The 27,482-nt window shown below is 38.2% G+C and overlaps 1 protein-coding gene across 3 annotated transcripts in view; it reads right to left on the bottom strand.

The window, feature by feature from the left end:
• The window catches only part of LOC105514542 (rap guanine nucleotide exchange factor 4), a 233,895-nt gene that overhangs the window by 176,517 nt on the left and 29,896 nt on the right, over positions 1–27,482 (bottom strand). For 2 of the 3 annotated variants that reach the window (XM_011945960.1, XM_011945963.1), the window contains exon 1: positions 18,866–19,126. The exons of the other annotated variant lie outside the window; for it this stretch is intronic. The gene's annotated coding sequence lies outside the window, so the exon portion shown is untranslated. Of the gene's footprint in view, positions 1–18,865; positions 19,127–27,482 lie in introns of those variants that run through there. 3 annotated transcript variants of the gene reach the window in all.

The following is a 27,482-nucleotide window of genomic DNA, read 5'->3' as shown; positions in this document are numbered from 1 at the left end:
AAAAAGAAGCAGACCTTCTGTCCCTTCAGGCATCCTTTTCTGTGGCTGGAGGCCACTCACATTACACAATACACCCAGGGCCACAGGGTATTCTGCAACCTTCAGAATTAGCTTGTCACAGGAACCCTCACAAAAAAAAAAAAAGAAAATGTTTAAAATGAAAAGACTCATTTAAAGGCCACTGATGAATTCTCTGATAAGGCATATCAAGTAGTCTCTCAATACAGATCCTTAGAAGTACAATTTAAAAAACTACAAACATGTTGGAGTAATACCCTTTCTAATAACAAAATGTTAGCACTTTCACTGATATTAACAGACTATCTTATTCAAGCCCTGCTGACAACTGAGTGCCCATCTTATTTTCCTTGTTAGAGAAGAAGAAACTGAGCTCACACCGCAACTAACTAGCAGATCTAAGACCTGAACCTAATGGCCTTCCCCACAGCGCAGGCTGCTTCCTTCTATCCTAGGGAGTGCTAAAACTTCTAGCCCAATCCATGGCATTATGTTGAATTCAAATTAAAACTGCAGAATAGAAAACAGACTAAAACTTTTTTGCATATGCTAAAACCTTGTCTGTCTTAAATACATCAAATATTGGCATTAAACAGGAAAGAGTTCAACCAATGTGGAAATCGCAAAAAGCCTTCGCCTTATTCATTAGAGAGCTCAGTAACAGCCTCATCAAGCCACTCTTATTTCTACACAATTTATAACATACTTGGTTGTTTGATTCCCAAGAGCACAGCATATTAGAAAAAAGAAAAAGAAAGTACTAAAAGCTGGCCATGGAGCTTAGTAAGAATTGAAAGTTGACCATTAATAAATGTAAGACAGAAGAACTCAAAAATCAGAGTAGTTGGGAAGTGTGACACCGGCACACGCCTCCACAAGCGTGGGCAGTGTTTCTCTGTTGCACACAGGACAATAATTACTGCTTATGACAATGTTCCTGAGTTAAAATGGAGATGCTCATTATATTGTTTCAGGAAATAGAATCCATTTTTGAAAGATAATACACAAAGTTGGTTAAATAAGAAAAACTCAGTGTTTAAAGGGGTATTCAAAAAACTTGACCAACTAGAATGACATGTCTTGAAGGTTCTAGACAACAATCACTAAGAGTGAACAACAAATGAATTTATCTATGTGCCATTCCCGCTGTTAAAGCTTTGCATTCACTATCTCTTGAATCCTAGCAACCAGTCTGTGAGGTAGATTCATTTTGGTATCTCCATTTTACAGAGGAGGAAACTGAGGCACAAGGAGGTTAAAGAACTTGCTGAGTCGCTGGCTAGTAAGTGGAAATGGCAGGATTTAAACGTAAGCTGTTAACTCCAAAGCCTAAACATTGAACCAACCAGCCATATAGCTAAGTTTTAATTGTGCCAGTTTTTAATCATTGTGCTTCTATACATTTCCCTTATATCCGACCACAGGAAAGCCCAGGTTTTCAAAAGTTCACTTATAAGACAGTTCTTTGAAATCTAGACTTTTTATCCTTTATTCGACAGTCATTTCTTGAGCATTGCCTGTATGTCAGGCACTGTATTGAATGCTGGGAATACAGAAATGAACAAAGACAGAATAAAGAGGAAGACTGACATGTAAACAACGAATTACTATGCAATGTGCACCTACAGAAGTTCAGAAAGGTGTCAGGGAGATGCAATGCTATGCCTGCTGGTTAGAAGCCTAGAGAAGCACGTTTTATAGAGAGCGAGCTCTATTGAATCTAAAGATACCTCTGAGCCCTAGGCCTCCTGAACTCCCCTGAGCGCTGAGCTCTGAGTCCACCAAAGCTCTGGGGCATCAGGGAAGCGAGGTAGACAGTGGGACTTGAGCAACATTTTATGTTTAATGATGGGCTCTTTGGTTCCAGTCAGCAAGTGGGCATGTGATTCCCCCCATCCCTTCAGTCTGCAGGTAAGTCACTGTCTCAGCCAGCTGTGTGCACTGGCCACCTCATTTGCAGGCTAGGCAGGTATGCTTCCCGAAAAGTGTACGGAAAAAAGCCTGTCATGCTCCATTATATAAATGGACCAACCACTACCAAAATAAAAAAGAAAAGCTTTTGTTGTACCACCTACCTTTGGTTTCCTGAACAGTCTCTTTGGGAGGCAATTCAGAGTACTTTTCCCAGAAAGCTAAGTTGCAACTTTCCTATTTTTATATATGCTTAACAAATTATACAAGTAAACCATTTTTGGAGACAGGGTCACACTCTGTCACCCAGGCTGGAGTACAGTGGTATGATCACGGCTCACTGCAGCCTTGACCTTCCAGGTTCAAGTGATTCTCCCACCTCAGCCTCTGAGTAGCTTGGACTACAGGTGCATACCACCATACCTGGCTAATTTTTTGTGTTTTTTTGTAGAGATGGGGTTTTGCCATGTTGCCCAAGCTGGTATCAAACTACTGGACTCAAGTGATCCACTAGTCTCGGCCTCGCAAAGTAATTCATTCTTATTGTAATAGAAATGTAATAAAATATCAAAGGTCAGAAGTATGTAAAGTAAAAAATTAAAAGTCCCACTTCGTCACTTCACCCCGGTTCCTCTCTTTGCTCCACTGTAAACAGTTTGGTATATAGTATTACATGACTTTCTCTGTGCATTTATGTACATATCTAAGTATATATACAAAGCTATGGCTTTAGGTTTATTTTTAAAATAAGTGGAACCATAGTCACATATATTGTCCCTGCAGCTTCCTGCTTGGGCATTAGCAGTATGCCTTGGAGATATCGCCGTAACAGTATATACAGATCTCTCTCGGTTTTTTAAACAGCTTATAGTATTTCAAGTTAAGCATGAATTATGATTTACTTAACTAGTCCTTTAGTGATGGACATTCAGAGTTTTTCTAGTAGTTTGCTATAGCAAACAATACTACAAAAAACAGGCCCTTATATAATATCTTTAGGAAAATGTGCAAGCATTTCCAAAGGAGAGTTATCCAGACTTGGGAGTATTTGGCCAAATGGTGTATGCATTTAAAATTTTGATAAATACTGTTTGTCAATGGCAAAATGGAATTAATATTTGCAGCCCCGCCTGCAGAGTATGAGAGTACTTGTTTCCCCACAACTTTCCCACTACTGCATATTTATTTATTACTTCCATCACTGCCAATCTGGTGAGCGAATAGGCAAATCTAATTGTTGTCTCCATTTACATCTTTATGACTACTAGTGATATTTACATAATTATTGACCAAAAGAAGAAATATATTTCTTTCTTTGTGAATCGCCTATACATATTGTTGCCCATTTTCTTCTAGCTAGTGGACTTTCCTTGTCGATTGATAAAATATTTTGAGTTCTTTACTTTAGCAGGGAATGTAATATATAAGACTTCTCATCCAGGTGTTGTTTCTAAATCCATCTGTCTACTTTACCTGCCTTCATTCTCTAGAAGAATAATGTTCTGATGGCTCTCGGTGAAATATGCTGTCCCTTTCCTTAGCTTTCTTCCCCACAATTTTTAACAAACTTGGATTTTTTTTTTTAACAGGAATAACTACAGAAATAATCACACACTGCAATCTGGACAGCTGCCATCTGCCCCAAGCTGTAGTTATAGTCCTTCCTAGAAATGAACAGACTCCTAGAAATAAGACTCTCACAGAGAATCCTTCTGGATACAACCTCACATGGACATCAGAATATTTTGAGGTAAGGTGCAAGGTTAGAATGTGAATGGGTCCATCAACAATTGGGTGAGTGTGAAAAAGAGAGAAGAGAATGATTAGGGGAGGTAATCTTCTCAATAGAAAACGTGGTCAGAAGGACCTAGACAGAAATGATGGAGGAAGCATAACCACAGCATCACTTCCCCCATCCCTAGTTCCGCTTTACCACCTCTCTAACCTTACACTGTTTTTCACACCAGGTGGGTGTAGAATTAATTCACTTGAAGTGCAGATTCTAATGCAAAGAGCACAACTTAAGTAATTTGTTCTAACAGATTCAAAGCCTGACTCCCACAGCAAATTAGTAATGCTGGCTGAGTCACGGAGGGGTCACAGACAAAGTTCCTTAGAGTTTATTTGCCTCTATTCTTAGCAATCATCTTAGGGTGAAAGAACAAAACATATTGAGCATCTATTCATATTGTAGACCTCCAGTATGTTTGAAATTATACAGCAGCATCTTTCCAATAGTTAGGAGATTCACTGCTTTCTGAAGCCATGGAGAAGACAGAAGGTCCCTCATCCACAATGCTCTCCAGGGGCCTTAGGGTAGCAATGAAGAAAGACCTTCAGGCCAGCACTTGGCTGGGTGCTTTCCAGAATACAGGCAGCAAGGGCAGAAGGAAGAGGTCTTTCATCTGAGAGGCTGGTCTAGGGTGTGTGAAGGATTTGGGTCCGGCTGGTGCCGCAGCCCAGCAAGGTGAGAAAAGCAAGGTTTACTTCCAGCAGGGAACAGCTCATCATCCAGGTTTTGAACTGACTCTAATTTCTTTTCTTTTCTTTTTATCTACTTTAAGTTCTGAGATACATGTGCAGAACTTACAGTTTGTTACACAGGTATACATGTGCCATGGTGGTTTGTATGCATCGTGGTTTGCTGCACCCATCAACCCATCATCTACATTAGGTATTTCTCCTAATGCCATCCGTCCCCTAGCTCCCCACCCTCTGACAGGCCCTAGTGTGTGACGTTCCCCTCCCTGTGTCCATGTGTTCTCATTGTTTAACTCCCACTTATGAGTGAGAACATGTGGTGTTTGGTTTTCTGTTTCTGTGTTAGTTTGCTGAGAATGATGGTTTCCAGCTTCAACCATGTCCCTGCAAAGGACACGAACTCATCCTTTTTTATGGCTGCATAGTATTCCATGGTGTATATATGCCACCTTTTCTTTATCCAGTCTATCATTGATGGGCATTTGGGTTGGTTCCAAGTCTTTGCTATTGTGAACAGTGCTGCAATAAACATACATGTGCACATGTCTTTATAGTAGAATGATTTATAATCCTTTGGGTATATACCCAGTAATGGGATTGCTAGGTCAAATGGTATTTCTGGTTCTAAATCCTTGAGGAATCACCACACTGTCTTCCACAATGGTTGAACTAATTTACACTCCCACCAACAGTGTAAAAGTGTTACTATTTCTCCACAACCTCTCCAGCATCTGTTGTTTCCTGACTTTTTAAGGATCACCATTCTAACTGGCATGAGATGGTATCTCCCTGTGGTTTTGATTTGCATTTCTCTAATGACCAGTGGTGATGAGCTTTTTTTCATATGTTTGTTGGCCACACAAATGTCTTCTTTTGAGAAGAGTCTGTTCATATCCTTTGCCCACTTTTTGATGAGGTTGTTTGTTTTCTTCTTGTAAATTTGTTTAAGGTCTTTGTAGATTCTGGATATTAGCCCTTTATCAGATGGATAGATTGCAAAAAATTTTCTCCCGTTCTGTAGGTTGTCTGTTCACTCTGATGATGTTTCTTTTGGTATGCAGAAGCTCTTTAGTTTAATTAGAATCCATTTGTCAGTTCTGGCTTTTGTTGCCATTGCTTTTGGTGTTTTAGTCATGAAGTTTTTGTCCATGCCTATATCCTGATAAACGCATTTCTTTAAAGTCAACGGCAATAACAAGGAACTCTTTATCTCAATCATTGCATTTGCACATATCTGTAGTTTGTGCTAAATGATTATGAGTTATTTTTGAACTAGGAAAGAGAGTAGCAGCTGAAGGACCAAGGAGGAAAGACCTGGAGTTGCTCTTGTATCCTTTGTAAGATACACAGTCTAAAGACTATGCCAAGGTTGTAATATGGATAACAGTTAAAATGTGTTGGCTTTCAAAGCATTCTGTAATAAGTTAACTTTCATTTTATTGTAATCTTAATTGTACATGTATACATATACATAGTAGCATCCCTTTGAACAAGGTTCCCTGAGAAACATGAGAACATTTCCAGACAAGATGTAAAACTGGATGAATCTTGAAAAAGGTTCTTAGGAGTCTCCCAATGCCTAGTCTTGAATATCAGCCATCTCTGCTTTGGCTGGCTGTATTGAGAATGCAATCACAGACACATTGTATTCACTGTGAGAAAATTATTGGACTTTGTATTCAATGATTTACACTCTGTCCTCCAAAGTTGCATCTTCAATTAAGGAGTCTGATTCCTTCTCCTAAGCTGGTGGTATGTTATAGCAATCAATCACATTTGACTAATGCACCCAAGTAAGAGGTATTCAATAAATAGTTCCAGTCAGTCTGAACTGTTCATAGACATAGAAAGCCTGAAGTGAGAGGGGATTTGTAACACCACTACTGCTTGTGAAGCTGGAAGGAAAAACAGGAATCTGTTGGTATTAGTCCATTCTCTCACTGCTACAAAGAACTATCTGAGACTGGGTAATTTATGAAGAAAATAAGTTTAATAGACTTACAGTTCCATAGGCTGTACAGGAAACATGCCTAGGAGGCCTTGGGAAACTTACAATCAAGGAGAAAGGTGAAGGGGAAGCAGGCACGTCTTCCCATGGTGGAGCAGGAAAGAGAGAGAGGGAGCGAGGGGGGAAGTGCCACACACTTTTAAACCATCAGATCTCATGAGAACTCACTTGCCGTCATAAGAACAGCAAGGGAGAAATCCACCCCCATGATCCAATCACCTCCCACCAGGCCCTTCCCCCAACAAGTAGGGATTACAGTTCAACATGAGATTTGGGTGGGGACACAGGGCCAAACCATGTCACTATTTAACTTTTCAACCTCTCAGATGAGATTTCAAAAACACAACATCTAACTAGCCTGGGCTTGGCAACTAGCAGACTACCCAGTTGGACTGAGGAATGCCTTATCCTAAAAGTTGTAAATTATGAAAATAGGCATAACAATGCTGCAAAGATTATTCATCAAGAGTCAGTCATATATTTTAAAAAGGAATAATAGTATGTCACAGATAAGCCTCTGAAGAGTTTTGCTAACCAGTGCTAAAAGAACTAGTAAAGAACCATTAACAACTAACAAATGCATTTGATAGAAACAGCAATGTTGAAACAATACAATATATACCTTAAAGAAAAATAGCTCCAGAGAATAAAGCAAATTTGGAAACTGAAGTATGATTTAGAAACTAAATATAGGTATTTCAATTATTCAGTTTTCTCAGAAAGTGGGTTTGTTTTGAGATATACTATTATCTCTTAACCCCACATCAAAGGCAGATGATGCATCATGGAAAGGATGCTGGAACTAGCATCAGACTAGAAGCTGGGCACAGCTACTTCCTTGCTGTGTGACTCCAAGCAAGTTGGTTAACTTCTCTGAGCCTCAGTTTTGTTATTCATAAAGTTAGAAATAAGAAAATAACTAACTGCCACCCAGAACTACTGGGAGGATTAAAAGTGAATTGGAAAGTGTCTTGAAAATAGCAGCTTCCAATGCATTTTTTTTTAATCTGAAGGATTGACCCTAATTTAATATATGCTTCCTTTGGCTAGTCATTTGCTTATTTTGATAATGCTGTCATCTCAAAATACTGTTGTAACTCTTTTAGAATTACTTTCAGTGCAAAAAAAAAAAAAGTCTGCTTTTTTTTGTCAAAATAGATAATATCCCTTTTAGTGAGGTCTATGAAATGGGAACCTTATTTCCATTGTACAACTGAAGGCCCTGTCAAAGAGAGGTTAAGTGATTTACTCAAGGATATAAAATGTGTCAGAGGCTGAGATAAATCCAGATTTTGTGCCTTGCCCTCCACTACCTTCCCTCTAACCCTGGGCTCTGTGAGGCATTTCTGTGAGTTCTTGAAAGGAAATCTCCGATGATTGTCACATATCCCTTGAGTCAGCTTTCTCACTGCAGAAAGCCTGCCGATACCAACCAAAACACTCTGCCGAGGGCCTCCACACCTCAAAAATCAGTGCAAGTCTAAGGCAAGTTAATTCAAAAGTTTTCCCTTTGAGCAACACACTAAATCCATTCTGAATTCACCCGAACAAGAAAGCTTCGTGCTTCTAGTTCCTGTCTGATTAGCAGGATTTCAGATATGACACAGTCTACTTTGATAATGATGGAACAATCCTATGGGGAGAAGAAACTGCCCTTTTTTCTCCCTTAGAAAATATAGGTCTCTGAATTAAAAGCAGTGGATCACTGGAAAAGGCACATTTAAACAGACTATCTGAGACTTAAGGCAGGCAAGTGGTGTTTATTTTTCTTAATTGTAATAGAAATAAATATACAAGTTTTATACCAAAATTTAAAATTGAATTAAAGGTGCTATACCTCTTTTCACAACATTTCAAAAGTTGTAATCAAAACCAAAGTATTCCCAAGCTACTGCTTCTCCTAGCAAAATCCATAGTCTGTATTTAGCTATATGGCTCTGCATAGGAATTTTAATAAATTTAAATCTCAATTTATAGGTAGGAAAAATTATAAAGTCATATTTGAAGCAGGAAACAGCATAAAGATAAATAATCTCACCTGGCTATATCCATGCACACAGCAGCGTATTTCTGGTGATAGTCATGGTCAAACTGAAACATCCCACCGTGACTGAAGCCATGACCATCTATAATTAATTCCATGGGTTGCAGAACTTTGTTACTGAAGCCATAGCCCCAGTCTGGGGCTTATCTGCAAGGCTGCGGCTTCTCAAAACCAGGAATAGGAAAACAAATCCTGATATAAATTGACACAGGCCACAGCTACTTAAGAGGGATAAAAAGCTTAAAGATTGAGCTGGCATTTTTTCCCCTCTCTTGTGAAGCATAAAGGTCTCCACAAGTTTAGTTGGGTCCTCATTCAAAAAAGACATGATGGACAGCTTCTCAGAACTGGGAACTGGCCTACCAAGATATATATCATAGATAGAATGGAAGAGAACAGAACAGAATTTGATTGATTGAGTAACTGATTGATCATATGCATATATATGTAATACAGTATAGTGTACTGGGTCATGACGTGAAATGTATTCCTACTATGGGTTACAATAAAAGGGGCTTAAAAAGTAGTGCAACAGGGACACCCTATATCCCCCTAATTGGGTAAGCTGCAGGTGAAAGCAGCAGTACTCACAGAGTGGTAACAGCAGAGGAAAGTGAGTTAATAGGAAGGCAGCAGGACTCAGGAATAAGGAGATGACTCAGGGGTGCTGCCACACACCCAGGTTACCAGATTGCTCCTAGTTTGAACTGCACACTTCCCGGGAGTGGAGTTCACCCATAGGACGTTACCAGCTATTAAGCACCTATGATTTCCAGTGCATTTGTCTCCATGAAGGATGTCAATAATAGTATCTGCAGCCCACATGAAAAGACACTTTACTTCTACATTTTATATTTTACATTGTCTGAGCTCAGATTTCTGGACTTCCTTTTAGCTATTATATACAATTCCCTGCCCCCCAAATGTCTATATCAGACAGAGCAGATAAACAAACACACATTCAATAACAGAAATATATTAAGGCTGAATCACCATTTTTGTAGGTCAAAAGTAGGGTGAAATATCAGCAATTCTGTACAGTTGTGCATAATAAAAATCATCAAAATGCAGTGAGAGGGTGGATGGCTCAGAGGCTGAGCTGACAAACCCTCCCAGCCCATATCCCATACACAGCTACATGGGTGAAACATCTAAATATCAGAAACCAATTTTCTATCTATGGTTCCCAAGACACCAAATTTACCATTAACTCTATGCAAGATGTTGGACTTCCTGTGCTTTCTAATATAATCAGGCATAAAATTACCCACAGGGAAAGGACTTTCAGCAAAGAGATTTTTCAATATTTTAACTTCAGATGTTCAAAATTATTCCTTAAAAAGCACATATTAATTTTTTTAAAAACTCAAATGTCTGCTATTAAATAATAACACAATAACTAAGAATTTATCAAGGGCTCTGGTTTGGTTTTTTTCATGATAAACTTTCTATTTTAATAGAGCTGGATTGTTTATGAAGTATTTTCCTGTGTTATCTCATTGAGGTCCCCTAATAACTCCATGAAGTAAGGGTTAGTCTTCACATTTTACAGATATGGAAATGAATCATTCTAGAGATTCACTTAGAATGGGGAAAAATTCAGTTTTGTTCTTTAATATGAACTTTGTTTTCAGATCAAATTCTAATTGGCTCCAGATATGAAAACTACAAACACTTACTGAGAACCTACCAGAAGCCAGGCCCACTTTGGGAGGCCAAGGCGGGAGGATGACTTGAGCCCAGGAATTTGAGACCAGCCTTCTCCCACTTGCTGCAACTCTCATCATGTGACATGCCTGCTCCCCCTTCATCTTCCACCATGATTGGAAGCTTCCTGAGGCCCTCACCAGGAGCAGATGCCAGCACCATGCTTCCTGTACAGGCTATAGAACTGTGAGCCCAAATAAACCTCATATCTTTATAAATTACCCAGTCTCAGGTATTCTTTCACAGCAATGCAAATGGACTAACACATATGTTCCCCTTTTAGAAGAAGAAAAACCGTAGAAACTCACTTAATTAAGATGAAGCTAGAACTATGATTCTGTCCTCTGAATTAACAAGCACTGTCAGGTTCAGACAGATAGCTACTTCCATTGTTTGAATTTACCTGCAAGAGGCATACCTTTAAAGAGGGCACAGGCACAATTCACAGGAGAGAAATGTACACATGGCTCTTTCCTCCCACTCCCCAATCCAAAGATTCCTTCCCCTCTGTCTCCCTTCCCCATTACATTTTCTCTTATTAAAACATGGAATGAAAAAGTAGAGACTGTCTGTGCTATGTAAGAGCATGTTATGCAGTCTGCTCTAATTCTACAAAATGAAATACAGGACTTATACTTTGCAGAAGCATTAGGATGTCAAAACAAATTTAGAGTTCTCTGTGAATTTCAAATGAACCTTGAAGCAAAGGTCTTTCTTTCAGTTAAGTATTATCATTAAGGATATGAGTTGGGTGAATATTGATCAAAAACATTTAATTCATGCCTTTATTATTTCTGAGATTGATTACTGGGATGCCTGTTTTGTTAGGTGGTCCAATAATCCATTCATGTGATTCCAATCTGTTCAAAATGCAATTGCATGCCTGAATGGTAAGAGTCCAGCAACTGAAGCATGTCACATCTTCTTCCATTTCTCTGTCATTGATTAACAGTTAAATTTTGGATTAATTTAACTATGACATGATTTGAATTTATGAAATGTTTTACTTTCTTCCTCTCTGGGAAATGCAAATATATTCCATGTTCTTCTACAAAAAGTGGCTTTAAAGAAGTTAAATAGGTAATATAAAAACTTATTTTCCTGACCCAAATCATCAGACTTCCCCGTCACATGAAACTTTTCCAAAATGTAGTTAGGGCTCAAAGGTTCAAAATAGTTTCTTAAACATTACCTCCTTTACCTATATAGGGTGACCTGGATGGACATTAGTTTGTGCCTATTTAATCAGGATGAAATTGGACAAGGCCAATGGATTTAGTTCTTTCTTTCACCACATTTTAATTATGAATGTCCAACAAACAGCCATATCCCCAATCATAAATCCATTTACTCATGAAGTGTTGAAAAATGAGATGGAGTCTTCCAATCATTTCCAGTTTCAAAGTGAGATAGGTACACTTCAGATGATAAGGAATCTGCTCAGACAAGCAAAGGGGTATTCTCTTGGACCTTCATGTTCAAGGGTCAAGAGTCTCTTCTCTTGAATGATTCCTCTCACCAACTCAATTCCCTTTTCCATTCCTTTGTAGGTTAAAATATTTAAAAGTTTGTATCTCATTGCCCCTGTGAGATCATTCAGTTACCCCAAGGACAGTAAAAAATTGAAGGAAACAAAGAAGCCAATTGCATGTCTAAATAGATTTATTTATCCAAAATACAGACAGTCAAAGGTTTTTTTATTTTTAATAAGCAGTTTTCAGCTGGGCGCGGTGGCTCATACCTGTAATCCCAGCACTTTGGGAGGCCAAGGTGGGTGGATCACTTGAGGTCAGGAGTTCAAGATCAGCCTGGCCAACATGGTAAAACCCCATCTCCACTAAAAATAAAAAGGATTAGCTGGGTGTGGTGGTGGGTGCCTGTAATCCCAGCTACGAGGGAGACTGAGACACAAGAATCACTTGAACCTGGGAAGCAAAGCAGAGGTTGCAGTGAGCCAAGATCGTGCCACTGCACTCCAGCCTGGCAACCTGGAAGCCGGGGTGACAAAGCAAGACTCTGTCTAAAAAAAAAAAGCAGTTTTGAGATAGAATAGAAAAGACTTTTGCATTCCAAAATTTTGGCTTAATTAAAGGGACAAATTCTATGAAGTTTACACTATAAACAGTAGACTATGGAAGAATGTAAGAAGAAAGTCTGTATTTCAGCCCCAAAGGAGATCAACACAACAAAATTGGTGGTGGTAGTGATGGAACATGTTTTGAGAGAGGTTTTTTGTAACAGAAGGGTAATTCAGCAAATTATTGGTGTGGACCAGAAAAACAGGCCCACCCTCAGACTGCACCATTCTGGGGTTAAAATCCAAATTGAGTTTGGAGTTCTGCTCTCCACACAGAAGGGATCTGTATCCTGCCTCCCAAAGTGAGGCCCGGGGTGATCTAAGTATGGGAGTCAATAGTATGTATGTATTAATGGAAGCCACAGCAATGAATGGCATCTCCCCATTTCTCCCAAAGTCAGAAGAGTGCCCCTGAATACCACTTATATTTTAATAGTGTATAAAGAAAGATAAGCCTACAGAGACTAAGGAATAGGAGAGCACTAAAAAGCTGCAAGAAAATGATATTTCAAGAAGGGAAAGGAATTTACAATGTCGAATGCTATAGAAAAATTAAGGACTGAGGCTCTCTTTCACATTCAGAACAAGCAGGCAGGGGATGACTTCAGCTAGTGATGTTTCTGTGGAGTGGCTGGGGTAGAATTTTAATCACAGTGGATTGAGGAGTGTCTGGGAAGGGAAGAAATGGATACAACAAATAGACAATTCCATTACGAAGGTTGGCTATAAAAGGGGAGATAGAGTAGATAAAGGGGTACAAGGGGAAGATGAAGGTTTTGTTTTGCCTTGTTCTCTTTTAAATTGGAATGGTTGGAGCCCATGTACATTCAGATGAGAAGGATCCGCTAGGGATGAAAAGGTGAAAGATATAAGAAATGGAGGAAATTATGCATAAAGTAAGCATTCTAAGAGGATGAGAGTGAATGGGGTCCAGGACACAGGTGAAAGGGTCACGGGAGGAAAAACGTCTTCTATCTTAACCGGAGGGACTAGAAATGGATGCGTACAAATTGACATATATATATATATATTTTATATATATGTATATATAATTGCCAGTATTTGCAATGCCTCCCTCCTTCACTCAAAAGGAGAATAATCTGCTTAGTCAACCATCTATGACTTGTCCTGATGGAGGTAAGAGGAATGGATGGTGGGGGGAATGGCCAACACCAAGACACACTAGTGTGCTCTACCCATGCAGGAATAAGAGAAGGCAGGCCAGAGTAAGAAGGCAAGGTGGATGAGTGTGGCAGCTGGTGAAGAAACAGAGGAAGAGGGCAGAGGGCAAGAAGAAACGAACGGACACGAGCAGGAGCCAGACTTTGGGGAGAAAGACATGTAAAAACAATTTTTAGGAAATCTAGCTATACATTTTAAGATTAGTGCCCTTTTTGGTCTTGGCTGACTCCTCAAGAAACTTTCAGTAAAGACCTCCTTAGCCTTCCAAGGCTTCCTGGAGTTGGACTTGATTTCACTGTGTTGAACTGTCCACAGGGCAGTTGGTTTTATTTGGGTTATGCAGATTTGTTGGCAGGAAGCTGAAATCTTGCATGGTGAGAGGTGAGGCTGTTTGCAAAAAGTGACCAAGGAGGTGGTTTGGTCAAGGATTTGAGGAGAGTAGAAATCTTCAAATACATGTTGGGGAGAATGATAGAAATGCATTAGGAGAATATGTAAGGATGACACAGTTGTGCCGAGGGGTCCAGTGAGGTTGGAGGTGATGGATGTGCCACAGAAGCCATCTGGACAGTGGTGTGGTTTTCTCTGGCAGTGCTCAGCAGCCTGACTGGAGGCAAGAGAAAGCTTACAACTGGACTGAGGAAGGGTTGGTATTGGACCTGGTAGGTGACAAGGGCAGGCACAGATCTGCTTCATTCATTTCCAAGAATCCAATACGACAATGTCCAATGCACAGGAGTCACTCCATAAATCTTTCGGATTTTGTTTCTGTTTTGTTTGTTTTTGAGACAGAGTCCTCCTCCACTGCCCAGTCTGGAGTACGGTGGCACGATCTCGGCTCACTGAAACCTCTGCCTCCCAGGTTCAAGCAATTCTCCTGCCTTAGCTTCCTGAGTAGCTGGGACTACAGTCACATGCCACCATGCCTGGCTAATTTTTGGCATTTTTTTGTAGAGATGGGGTTTTGCCATGCTGGCCAGGCTAATCTCGAACTCCTAATAGCCTCAAGTGATCCACCCACCTCGGCCTCCCAAAGTGCAGGGATTACAGGCGTGAGCCGATGTGCCGGGCCAATAACTCTTTGTTGCATGAATGATTGGGAGAACCGATAACATGTACAAGAGGGTGATTGAAATGATAGGCCAGGGTATCCAAACTGAACAGGGAAGGAAGTGAAGACAAGGGGGACCTAAATCGGGGGACGTACACTGGAGGTTCCTGAGGTCTACCCAGTCAAGTGCTGGATCCCAGACTCAAGAGATAACTTCTCTGAGGCTGAAGCACCCCCTGGTGGCTGATCCAGGGAGCCATGAAGCCCAGTGTTCTTTCCCCTCAAGAGCAACATGCACACCTTTTTGTGTTCCTCGTTCAATGTCCAGCGCTCTCTTCATTGCCCTTCGACCTCCTTCTCACTCATACCTTAAACCTGCTCTTTCTCCTCTCTTTTAACTTTTGCCCTAGCTACCTCAGGTATCTCTCTCACTACCCGCCTTTTTATGTTATCCTCGTTCTCTTTCCTTTTTCAGTTTGTGAAAACAACCCAAATCATGGCAGATATGGGTAAAGGTAGAACCTATGATACGCCTGAAATAAGGACAAGGAAATCCTACTTTTCATAATTAAAGAAGTCAATGTCTCAAAGTCAGTGAAGGTGGACACAAATTTTAAAATAGTCACAGCCCATATCATCTTGTAGTTAAGCCTGAGCACTAGCATTCAAAATATTTTCTATCCTGGCAATTATAGCTTCTAGTATGTTTTAATTATTGCTTACTGCTTATATAGTTATTGCTTAGTATTGCTTATATATGCTTTAATTATTAACAAGAAAAGTGGTTTTGCTATTAATTTTTTATTGCAATTGTATGTGACTTTGACCCTAGGGTGGGTTGGGCAGACGATTGAAAAGTAGCCTAAATATGTTTACAACATTGCTTGTAAGGGTTCTATAAAGGGCTTGTAAGTGAATTTGTGGAAGACAACCTTTTTGCCAGTTGGGGGTTTGGTATAATTTTGATTCTTGCTTGAATTTCCTTAAAAATCACAATAAGTTATTTAGGGAATAACAGTTGCCAAACTCTCTGACAAATCATAATGAATGGTTACGTTCTGAAAGGTTGACTAGCCATCTTTTGGCTCCTATTTCCTCTTTAAAACCGAGCTATTTTGAGAATTTCCATTCCTCATGCTCTTTTTGCTTCCCAACCCTGACACTATTTGTATCCCCTCAGTGGCATTTTTTAACTCAGGAAAACTTAAATAAGTTCCAAGATTGCAGAAGAGCCTTATTATTTGATGACTGTGGGTCTTGTCTGGGAAGAACTCCAAACATAGATTTGCCATTTTAAGCAATTCCTTTGAATTCTCATTCTATTGTCAGCAATAGCCCTGTATTATTGGTTTATTATTGATTTTTCCCTTTCCCTTTACATAAGTTAACTAGAGCACTCCAATTTCCTCTTCTCTCTTACTTTTCTTAGTTTATAAGTCCCTGAAAGATTGTATTGTTTTAGCTTTTTGATTTTTACAGAACACACACACACACACACACACACACACACATCAGACTTTGCCATAATCATAAACCCATCATTTTTTCACTCCTCACTATGATTCTTTCTTCTTTGTCACCCCATTTTAATACAATCTGCTGCCATATTCTGTCATGTTCCCCTTTGAAACACATTTCAGATTCATCCTTTCCCCCTCATTCCCATGGGCACCATCTTGTCTCAGGTCATATTCTTATCAAAGATACTGTTCCACCCTTCTAGCCAGCTTTCCTGCCATCCTACTCAGTCCCCCACCTCCCCTGTGCCCCACTGCACACTCAGTCCATGGGGCAGATGATACTGCTAATTCATGTGAGAGCAGGAGAGTACCTCCTAATACCCAGGTACGTCTCTTCTCTTAATTCTTGTATGATGAATGTTACTTTCTTCATTTCACAGAGGAGGAAACTGCCTCTCCCAGGAGGTTAGGTATTTTGTCCCAAACCACCTACCTTGCAAGTGTTCAAGTCACTAGCCCTCAAATCTGAAAAGGGAGGGTGATCTGTGTTGCAACAGAAAAATTAGCATCTGCATAACAAGGGTTTAATATTTAACACCTTTAAAGTTAAGGAACTAGACAGACTTGCCGTTATCATATCAAGGGCAATAGTTTTCAAGAGATGGGATTTATAAGAGAAACGTATAAATCCAAGTGTCTGCTCTCAAAGAGTTTTTAATCTAGTTGGTTAGAGCATGTATCTAGAACATGCTAGATACACAGCAAATGCTAAATAAACACTTGCTGAAGTTGGGACCAGAGAATGGAAGGTGAGCCCTTGCTGCTGTCTCTGCTTGGTTTGCCACTAATTATACTGTTTAGTCATAGGATGCTTCTTAATATAAAATGCTCTCTCTGACACTTCCTTCTGACCCAGTCCCAAAGAATATCAGAACAATACACTGTTAAGAAAAAAGACATTGAGATTACTGGGCTGCCTTCCAAGCTGCAGGGGCCGATTTATTTTTTCCTAACTACAAGATAATTATTGCTGGATATTATTATAGGATTTTTCCATATGTCCTTTAGTTAGGACAGTGATGACCCAATGCTGCCTTTTAATGTACTCTGATCTCCTGCCAGCTTACCTCATTCTATCACTTTGTCTTTGGTTTTTATTTTTGTGATTATTCAAACTTCCCATCACCTAATCAATACCTCATTTGGCCATTGCTGCTATTGACAACACACTTCGACAAAGACTCTTTGAAAAGGGTCTTTTTTGCTGGCAGTGGGCTCATTTAAAGCAAGTTCTTGCTACGTGCATCATTTTGGCAAACAAGGACAAGTTCAAGGAAATTAGAGGCCAAACTTGACAGAGCACTGGGTGCAGCTGCTGGCCCAGCTGTGCAGTGATTCTCAACTGGTCCATTACCTCCAAAACTCAACTATTCAGCACAGCTTCCCTAGTCCAGCACTCCTGTCGGTCTAATATATTTGGCAACAGCCATTATTTCAGAAATGAATGCTCATGTGTATTTATAGCAAATCACATGCCTGCTCTATCAACAATTAAACAGATTAAGATTCAGCAGACATATTCCTCTAATTAGGACAAGATGGAAGACATAGCATATAGAACACTGTAGTTTGGTCAAGGTTTATTCTTTCCTAACAAGACTGTCACACCACATTTCATCAGTCAAACACCTAGGCTCTCCAGGGACACCATCTTCCTGGTATAGCATTCACTTCCTGTGCCTGCCCCATGGAATTTTCGGTCAGGGGATTCTTTTTGTAACTGGCACTTCAAGATCCCCCCTTTTCCCTCCCTGCAACCACACTATAGAATCAATGGACTGTTTTAAGGCTTTTTTTGAAATAGCATGTGGACAGCATCATGTGGTCACTAATTTCATTCAGTTACACCCTTCCCCTGAGCCTCAGTGTATGCTGTATGCTCACACTTAAGCAGTGTCTCCTCTGAACAAAAGCCTGATCACACTGTCTGGGCCATAAATTCCATCTTGCCTCGCTCTTGCCCATGCATTATTTAAGCAATCTTCTCGGTGAGCCGGCATGAGAATTTCCCTCAGAGCAACAATCAGCAGGCACTTTAAGCCCTGTTCTAACGGGAAATGTAGGATATCTCAGAGAGTTCCACCCATTCATAGTCTCGATAATGAAATATGATAATCTAATTTGGTAAAAATAAACTGTGAAATCAGAGATTTGAGGCAAAAACTTTACAGATGCAATTCAGACTAGCAATCAATGCTCATTCAGTTTCTGTACCATCTCAGCTTTCTCCTTGTGCAGATGCTTAAGTGATGCTAAATTAAATAATTGACAAATTTTTAAAACTGCTGAAAATTACCATCTGTACTTAATTTTGGAATATAAAAAGGTCCATAGAAAACACCCTTTATGATTATTTTGTCTAATAACAGATATGAAACAATACAAACATCCCAGTCATAAAATATAATACATTTCTAGCAGGCTGGCTTTACATATTTAAACATAGTTTTTCAAAACAAAAGACCACAGGAGGAGTGAAATGCTGGGTGACAAATACATTTAAAAAACAAAACAATTGCCAAATAACTGAGTTTTTCCTTTCAGATCTACTCTTCTAACCCTTCACTTCCCCGTAAAACAAAACCAAAAAAAAAAAAAACCCAAATAAACAAAACTCACCCACAGGCTTCCTGCAGACAGTTATGATAACCATTACTTTTTTTACATTTCTCTTCTGGATAAACACTGGGTTAAACTGTTCTCTGTTAAGAACTTTATTAGGTTGATACTACATTTATACAAAATGAAGTCTACTACTGTAAATAAACATGCTTGAGGCTTCCATGAAAACACAGCGAAGAGAAACAAGCTCCCTGTATATGTGAACACACTGCTAAATACATGGATAAAACAAGCTGAAACTTACACCAGACACTTCTCCCAGGTCCACCACGGCACGAGCCCTAGGGGTACATTCTAGTTTTTTTTAAATCCATGTTCTCCTCTTCTCACTGATGGGACTACTCAGGCACATGGTCAAGTTGCAATCAGCTTCTCCCTTAGTGATGTATGAGAGCTGGACTGATTTATCTTGGCTTTTCTGCAGCATATTAGCACTAATGTTTCTGCGTATGCATCCTACCTTTCTTTAGCCGTAGCCCCGGCTTTATCATTGGTAATCTAAATTAAAGAGCCAGTGAACAGAGCAGGGTTGTTGTCCCCCACCCCTCCCTGTTTTCCATGAAACAACTGCCAGGCAGTCACTCCCGGACAAGGATTCCACTGTTTATTCTACCGAGCCTCCTCTTCAATATTCCATTGAGATTGGAAGTCAGAGTCGCAAAAGGATAGGTCCAGCGAGACTGTCTTAGTTCAAAGGTACATTTATGATTTATGCTCGAAAACAGTAGATGGCCTCAGGAAATATAGAGAGAGCTGTCATTTACCAGTTTTTCAGCCCAGAATTCAGAATCGACACTATTTATAAAAACAGAGCAACTTGATACTTCACTTACTGCCCAGGGTGCACTTTACCTTCAGGGGACTCTTTCTGAGAAATCTCTTCCTTTTTCCACCAATATTTGTTTTATATACACATGATTAAATGTTTATTTTAATGAGGTTTATGAGTGCTATGACTTAGCAAGTTGCATACAAGAAGCATAAAATGCTGTAAAAATTTGGGGAAATCCATCAAACAAATCATTATTAACCTTGTTGCAACTTGCTATCAACAAACAGCAGCTTGAAGCAGGAGCTGAAGGCTGTACTTAATTCATGAGCTGTCAATTCCTTTCTATAAAACATGTTTAAGGCCGGGCGCGGTGGCTCAAGCCTGTAATCCCAGCACTTTGGGAGGCCGAGACGGGCGGATCACGAGGTCAGGAGATCAAGACCATCCTGGCTAACACGGTGAAACCCCGTCTCTACTAAAAAATACAAAAAAAAAAAACTAGCCGGGCGAGGTGGCGGGCGCCTGTAGTCCCAGCTACTTGGGAGGCTGAGGCAGGAGAATGGCGTAAACCCGGGAGGCGGAGCCTGCAGTGAGCTGAGATCCGGCCACTGCACTCCAGGCCGGGCGACAGAGCAAGACTCCGTCTCAGAAAAAAAAAAAAAAATGTTTAAAATTTTCTCAACTTCCACAAATGTTTGAGAAGAAGAAATATATCAGAGTACATTTTCATATGAAAGTTTTTAATCTCTTGAAAATGTTGCTGCCTTAGCAGCATCTCAATGCTTTTTAAACTCAGATTTACGATGATTACTGAAGTAATATTAGGTTTATTTTCTCATTTTATTCAGCAAGACTTTTAAACAACTGTTAAGCAACAGAATTTGATGGATAATAAAGCATACCAAGTTTCATCTCTATTTTTGTGTATTCTGTTAAGGGAATACATGATCGTTTTCATAATTTTAAACATGTTATTGCATTTTAAATTTTGCTTTTTAAAATTAACAAATTTAACATACCCATTTTCATGTAGGCATAATATACAGACTTGTCATTTTTAATAGCTTTATATATTCATTTCCCTAATCCTTGACATTTGCATTTCTTCAATTTTTCATTATAAAATAAAATGTCTCATCAGAAATGCAAAATACTCACATTTCAGGTTCTTCCCAAACCCACCCCCCAAAAACAGAAAAAGGTAATCTCAAACTTTATGCTTCTCAGCGTTTTTCAAAATTTCAGTCAGGAGAAATAACTTAAGAGGCTGGTTAGAGACCATCCAGGGTATCAGTTCTTAGATTATATCCCTTGGGTAAACTTTAAAAACATATATTGATTTCTATGTTCTAAAACTTGGTTATACTGAACTGCTCCACAAACATCTAGAGAAATTATTTTAAACATTTAAATCTAGGCTTGTCACTTGGCTGCTTAAAACTCTGCATAGCTTCCCATTACTCTTAGGATGAAAGCCAAAATCTTTATCATGGCCTTCAATGACTCAGTTTTATTTCACTAGGAAGATAAGCCCACCTTGCCAGAGCTGACTGGCTGGCATTCAGAACCATCAGTCAATCAAGTATTGAGCCCCTGCTCTTTATGGGCCGGTCACTGGAGTATGGTATCTGAGCACTGGTTTGGGATGCCTAGAGAATTCCAGGAGCACATACACAGGGCTTCTCCTTCAATTTGAAAGTAACATACATGAACACGATTTCACTACTCTACAAATCAGCTTATGAACTATGACAAAATCAATAAGAGCAAGCCAGACTTTGAAAATACATCATAAAGATAAAATCAAGGATTAAGAGGAATAAGATGAAATTAATCATTTGATGAATGTTAATTCAAACTGACTTAGGCTAAAGGGGAAAAAGGGAAACAGTCAAGAAGGAGCATAAACTCAAAAACAAGAATTGCTCAAGCCTGGTCCTGTTATTAGGCTTTGAAAGTCATGACTCACATCAGCTAAATTACATTTTTAAAAGTTTACCATTTATCCATAACTGTGGTTCTGAGTGTTTTCAACAAATAACTCATATATGTTCATTACATTACGGTAGATATTATCGTCCTCTAAAAGTTCTCTTTATTTTAGTCACTAAAAGAATCACATAATAAACTTCAGCAGTTTACTTCTTTTATTTATTTATTTATTTATTTATTTATTTATTTATTTATTTATTTTTTTGAGACAGGGTCTTGCTCTGTCACCCAGGCTGGAGCACAGCCGTAGTTCATGTAGGTCATGGCTCGCTGCAGCCTCAGACTCTCCAGGGTTCAAGTGATCTCCCACCTCAGCCTCCCAGGTATCTGGGACTGCAGGCATGTCACCACACCCGGCTAATTTTTGTACTTTTTGTACACATGGGGCTTTGCCATATTTCCCAGGCTGGTCTCAAACTCCTGGGCTCAAGTGATCCTCTCACCTCAGCCTCCCAAAGGGCTGGGATTATGGGCATGAACCAAGATGCCTGGCCTATTTCACCAGTTTCTATGTAAGATGGCCCAAGCCTCTGAAAATATGGGATTTTCATAACTAAAGATCTACTTTGTAGTTAACCAAGAGCTCATGATCCTTGAATGCAACTTGTATATAAACTTGTGTCTCAAATAATGTATACACCCAAAGACACATGAAGCATCCACTGAGTAATGAGATCTTGGGATGAGTCTGGTGCATATGGAATTGACACCATAAGGCCCCATAAGCTCCAGAACATTTCATAGACTTCCTTCCATTGCCCTGAAAATTCACACCATTAAAAGCTCCCATTGGAAGAAATCCTAAGACTTGGATTTGCCTGTCTTCAAATCATGGCTCTGCCACTTACCAGCTGTATGACTTTGGGTAAAGTACTAAGACTCACTCTGTGTATGTGGGTGTGTGGGTGTGTGCATGTGTATTTTAAATTCACCTGTAAAGTGGGATAATAGAGTTCTGCTTCTAGTCATGAAAGTAATTTATATCAGGCCAGTCCTCCCACAGATAACAATTCTAAGTCCTGGAGAAAATATTTAAAAACAATAACAAAATTATCTGAAGGCAGTGGAGACTGACTGAGAACAGGCATAGATATAAAGGTGGTGGGGGGCTGACACTTAGAAGAATGGCACTTGATAAATTACCCAATTTTTATAACTTTTCATCTAAGGCCAAGGCCCAGTCAGAAATTTCTTTTTAATGAAGAAGGCCTTAAGGATCAATGGGATATAACAGCATATGTATAACTGGAATTCCAGAAGGACAAGAAGAGAGAGAATAGACAGAAAAAATATTTAAAGAAATAACTCAAATTTTCCAAAATTTGGTTAAAAAGCAGATATAAACTTAAAAAATCAAGATTCTCAGCAAACCCCAAACCAGATAAATAAAAAACAAAACAAAAATCCATGCCAAGGCATATCATATTCAAACTATTAAAATTCAAAGATAAAGTGAGAAACTTAAAAGCAACCAGGGGGAAAATGGCATACTACATATAGGAGAAAACTATATTAGTAGTAACTTTCCATCAAAATTCACAAAGAATAGAAGATAATGGAATGACATCGTTAAAATACCAACAGGAAAACAACACTTATCAAGCTAGAATTCTATTTGTCAAGATAGAATTCTATATCCAACAAAAATATTCTTCAACACTGGAGGCCAATGAAGACATTTTCAGAAAAACAAAACCTAAAACACTTAATCTGCAGCAGACCTGCATTACTTGAAACATTGAAGAAAGCTCTCCAGGATGAAGGTAAAAGACACCAGATGGTTAGCCAGCTCTATAGGAAGGAAAGAAGATCACTGGAAATATCAATATGTGGGGAAATATGAAAAACAGACACACACACTTCAAAAATATTACTTGTATTACAGGCAACCATTGACATAAAAATTCTAACACTGTATTTTGGAGTTTATAACATAGACTAAGATGTAATATCATCAACAATAACATAAAGGATGGGGGGGCAATAAATGGAATTATACCATTTCCAAGTTCAGTATTTGACATGAAGCAGTATAATATGAATTCTAAGTGGAATGTGAAAAGTTAATAGATGTGGTAATCCCCAGAGCAACCATTAAAAATTAATGCAAAGAGATACAATTGAAAAGCCAATGGAAAAATTAAAGTGGAATTTGTGGCAGCCACGAAGGTGCCTACTTCTAGAAGTAAAAGATCTACTTCTAGAAGGTTCTCCCTTCTAGAAGAAACTTGCCAATCAGCTGTGAAGAGTGCAGCTAGCTGACAGCATCCAACTGCAGTGATTTTTAGATCTATTGTGAGCGAATCAAAGCTATGTTCTTTAAAGTTAGTCAATGATAAGCATGGTAGGGAGGCCCATCATTTCTGCCCAATGCAAAACTTGTTCACAAACAATTTTTGCATCAATACTCTCCATCGGGCTGGCAGAGACATTCTCAAAACTGTGCTGCAGTCTGAGGCTCTTTCTCTTTCATCCTCCTTCCTTCTGCCCCTTTCATGGGTAACAAACTCTCTCTCTTTCTCCTCTTTATTTTTGTTGGCATTGCACCAAATAAAGCTCTTGTACTTATAACTTAGTCTTGGTATCTGTTTCCTAGGGAATCAAACTAAAGTAGAATTCTATTTTAAAAATCCAATTAATCCAAAATAAGGCAAGAAAGGAAGAGAGAGGAATAAAAAAGCAGATGGAACACCACCACCAAAAATAGCAAAATGGTAAACCTAAATCCAATCATATAAATAATTACATTAAATGTAAATGGACTAAACACTCCAATTAAAAACAGAAATTGTCAGAATGGATAAAAAAAGCAAAATTCATCTATATGTTCTCTATACCTTTTATATACAAAGAAACAGATAGAAAATAAAAGCTTGGAAAAATATACACCATGAAAAGAGAAAGCATAAGAAAGCCACAGTAGCTATATTAATATCCTATGAATTAGATTTGAAGGCAATAGAGTATCACCAGACAAAAAAGGTGAATTTTATAATGATAAAGAGTAATTCATCTAAAAGAAATAAAAATAATAAATGCATACATGCCTAATAACAAAATGCTATAAAGCAAAAAATTTAAAAAATTATTGAAGAAAAAGACAAATCTACAATCATACTTGGAGATTCTAATACTGTTCTCTCAATAATTGTTAGAATAAAACAAAAAAATCAGTGGGGACATATAAAACCTGAACATCACTACCAACTAACTACATTGACCTAATTGACATTTAAAAAATACTACACCCAACAGCTGCAGAATGCACATTCTTTTCAAGTGTGCATGACAGATTTACCAAGATAGGAATACCTTGGTAAATATAAAGAAATCTCGACAGAGAAATATAAGTTATTAAAAGGTACTGAGTGAAAATCCTAGTGTGCTATAAATAAGTCTAAACAAATTTCAAAAGACTGAAATCCTAAAAAATATGTTTTCTGACAATTTAATAAAACCAAAAATCAATACCAACAAGATATGTAGGAAACTCAAAAATACCTGGAAACTGACAACAGAGTTCTAAAGAACCCATGGGCCAGCGAAGAAATCACAGGGGAAATACACAGTATTTTGAACGGAATGATAATGAAAATGCAACATATCAAAATCTGTAGAAAACAAAGCAATGCTTAGAGGAAATTTATAGCTTTAAATGTTTATAACAGAAAAGAAGAAAGGTATAAAAGCAATGACCCAAGTTTCCATCTTTAGAAGCTAGAAAAAAAGAACAAATTAAACCCAAAGTAAAGAGAAGGAAGGAAGGAATATTTTAAGTCAGAAATCAATGAAATAGAACACAGAAAGCCAACAGAAAAATTAAAAAAAAAAAAAGTTGGTTCTTTGAAAAGGAGATATCTCTGCAAATTCTGATACACTGAAAAGATAATAACCATAATAAACAACTCTATGTCAATACATTTGAACACTTGGATTAAACAGACAAGTTCCTTCAAGAATACAATTTACCAAAATTGACACAAGATGAAATTAAAAATCTTTAATAGTGCCATATCTATTAAAGCAATTGAATGTGTTATCAAAATCCTCATAAAGAAAACTCCAGTACAAATGGTTTCATGGTATTCTATCAAATATTTATGGAAAAAATAATATCAATCCTACATGACTTCTTCAGAACATGAAGGAGGATGGGACAATCCCCAACTGATTTTATGAAGCCAGCATAATCCTGATACCAAAATCTGATGAAAACACTATAAGAAAAAAATTTCTATCAACATAGACACAAACATCCTTAACAATTATCAGCAAATATCAGCAAATCAAAGCTAGCAATATATATCAATAAAAAGGACAATCATTCTTTTTACATAATAGAGTTTTTACATCATAGGTAGAGTTTATTTCAGGAATGTAACACTGTTTTAACATTTAAAAATCAACCCATGTAATGCATCATATCACTAGAATAAAAGAGAACAAATATGTACCTCTTACTAATATGTTCAGAAACAGCATTTGACAACATTTAATATCAATTTGTGATTTTTTAAAAACTCTCATCAAATTAAAAATAAATAGATCTTTCTTTAATATACAGTTAAAAATAACATTTAATGATGAAATATTGAATGATTTTCCCCTAAGATCAATGACAGGGAAAGGATGTCCATTATCAACACTTCTATTCACCCCTGTGCTGGTGGTCCTTGCCAGTGCGATAAGGCAGGAAAAATAAGTAAAAGGCATAAAGATTAAAAAGAAAGAAGTAAGATTCCCATTATTTGCAGATAACATGATTGTTTATATAGAAGAATCACAAGGAATTTGAAACAGGATAACACTAGTAATAACTATCTCATACAGTTGTTAGAAGGATTAAACGAGTTTAAATTTGGTATGTTTAAAACTCTACCTGATACAAGTAAGCACTATATAAGTATTAAGTAAAGTTAAACAAATCCAAATATAAAATCTGAGAAGGGTTACATATCATATCAACTTATTGACAATTCATCAAAATAGCTAAAAGAAGCCTTAAGGAAGAAAACCTTTAAGAATAAGGAAGGTTATCTTCATTCTGGGGCTCACGTTATGAAAATGTTCAGGGAAAGTAACACTGGGATGCCTAGAATATGACTAGTCCTCACTGACATTCCTAAAATAGAAAGATGAAATGTGCTACAATGTGGTGACACTGTCTGCAGAGTTACTGCTTTCATATATGATCTAATATGTCTATACAGTTATACAAACAAATCCAGGCATTATTTTTAATGAGCATGTACTTTGCTGTGATCTATAAATATTCATGGAAAAATATCCATGAAAGACACTGAAGTAAAAAATCAGTTTGCATAATCATATTTACAGCATAATTCAATTTTTAAAAACTTTTCAGTTTCAGGGGTACATGTACAAGTTTGTTCTATAGATAAATTGCAAGTCTCGGGAGTTTGATGTATATATTATTTCATCACTCAGGTAATAAACATGGAACCCGACAGGTACTTTTTTAATCTTCACCCTCTTGCCACCCTCTACCCTCCACCTTTAAGTAGGCCCTGGTGTCTATTGTTCCCTTGTGTCCATGTGTTCTCATGGTTTAGCTCCCACTTATAAATGAGAACATGGTTGTGTTTAGTTTTCTGTTCCTGTGTTAGTTCACTTAGGATAATCACCTCCAGTTCCAACCATGTTGCTGCAAAGAACACTATCTCATTCTTTTTTATGGCTGTGTAGTATTCCATGGTGTATATGTACCACATTTTCTTTTTCCAGTCTATCATTGATGGGCATTTAAGTTGATTCCATGTCTTTGCTATTGTGAATAGTGCTGTGATGAACATACATGTCCACGTGTCTTTATAGTCACTCGATACTTGACCAAATAGTCCTAACAGACAGCTACAGAACTCTCCACCCCAAAACAACAGAACATACATTCTTCTCATCTGCACATGGCATATAGTCTAAAACTGACCACACAATCGGTCATAAAACAATTCTCAGCAAACTCAAAAAGACAAATCATACCAACCACACTCTTAGACCACAGTGCAATAACAACAGAAATCAATACCAAGAAGATTACTCAAAACCATACAATTACATGGAAATTAACCTGCTTCTG

Source organism: Colobus angolensis, unplaced genomic scaffold (assembly GCF_000951035.1).
Source record: "Colobus angolensis palliatus isolate OR3802 unplaced genomic scaffold, Cang.pa_1.0 Scaffold247, whole genome shotgun sequence".
NCBI lineage: Eukaryota > Metazoa > Chordata > Mammalia > Primates > Cercopithecidae > Colobus > Colobus angolensis.
This window is presented reverse-complemented; position numbering and strand designations above follow the sequence as displayed.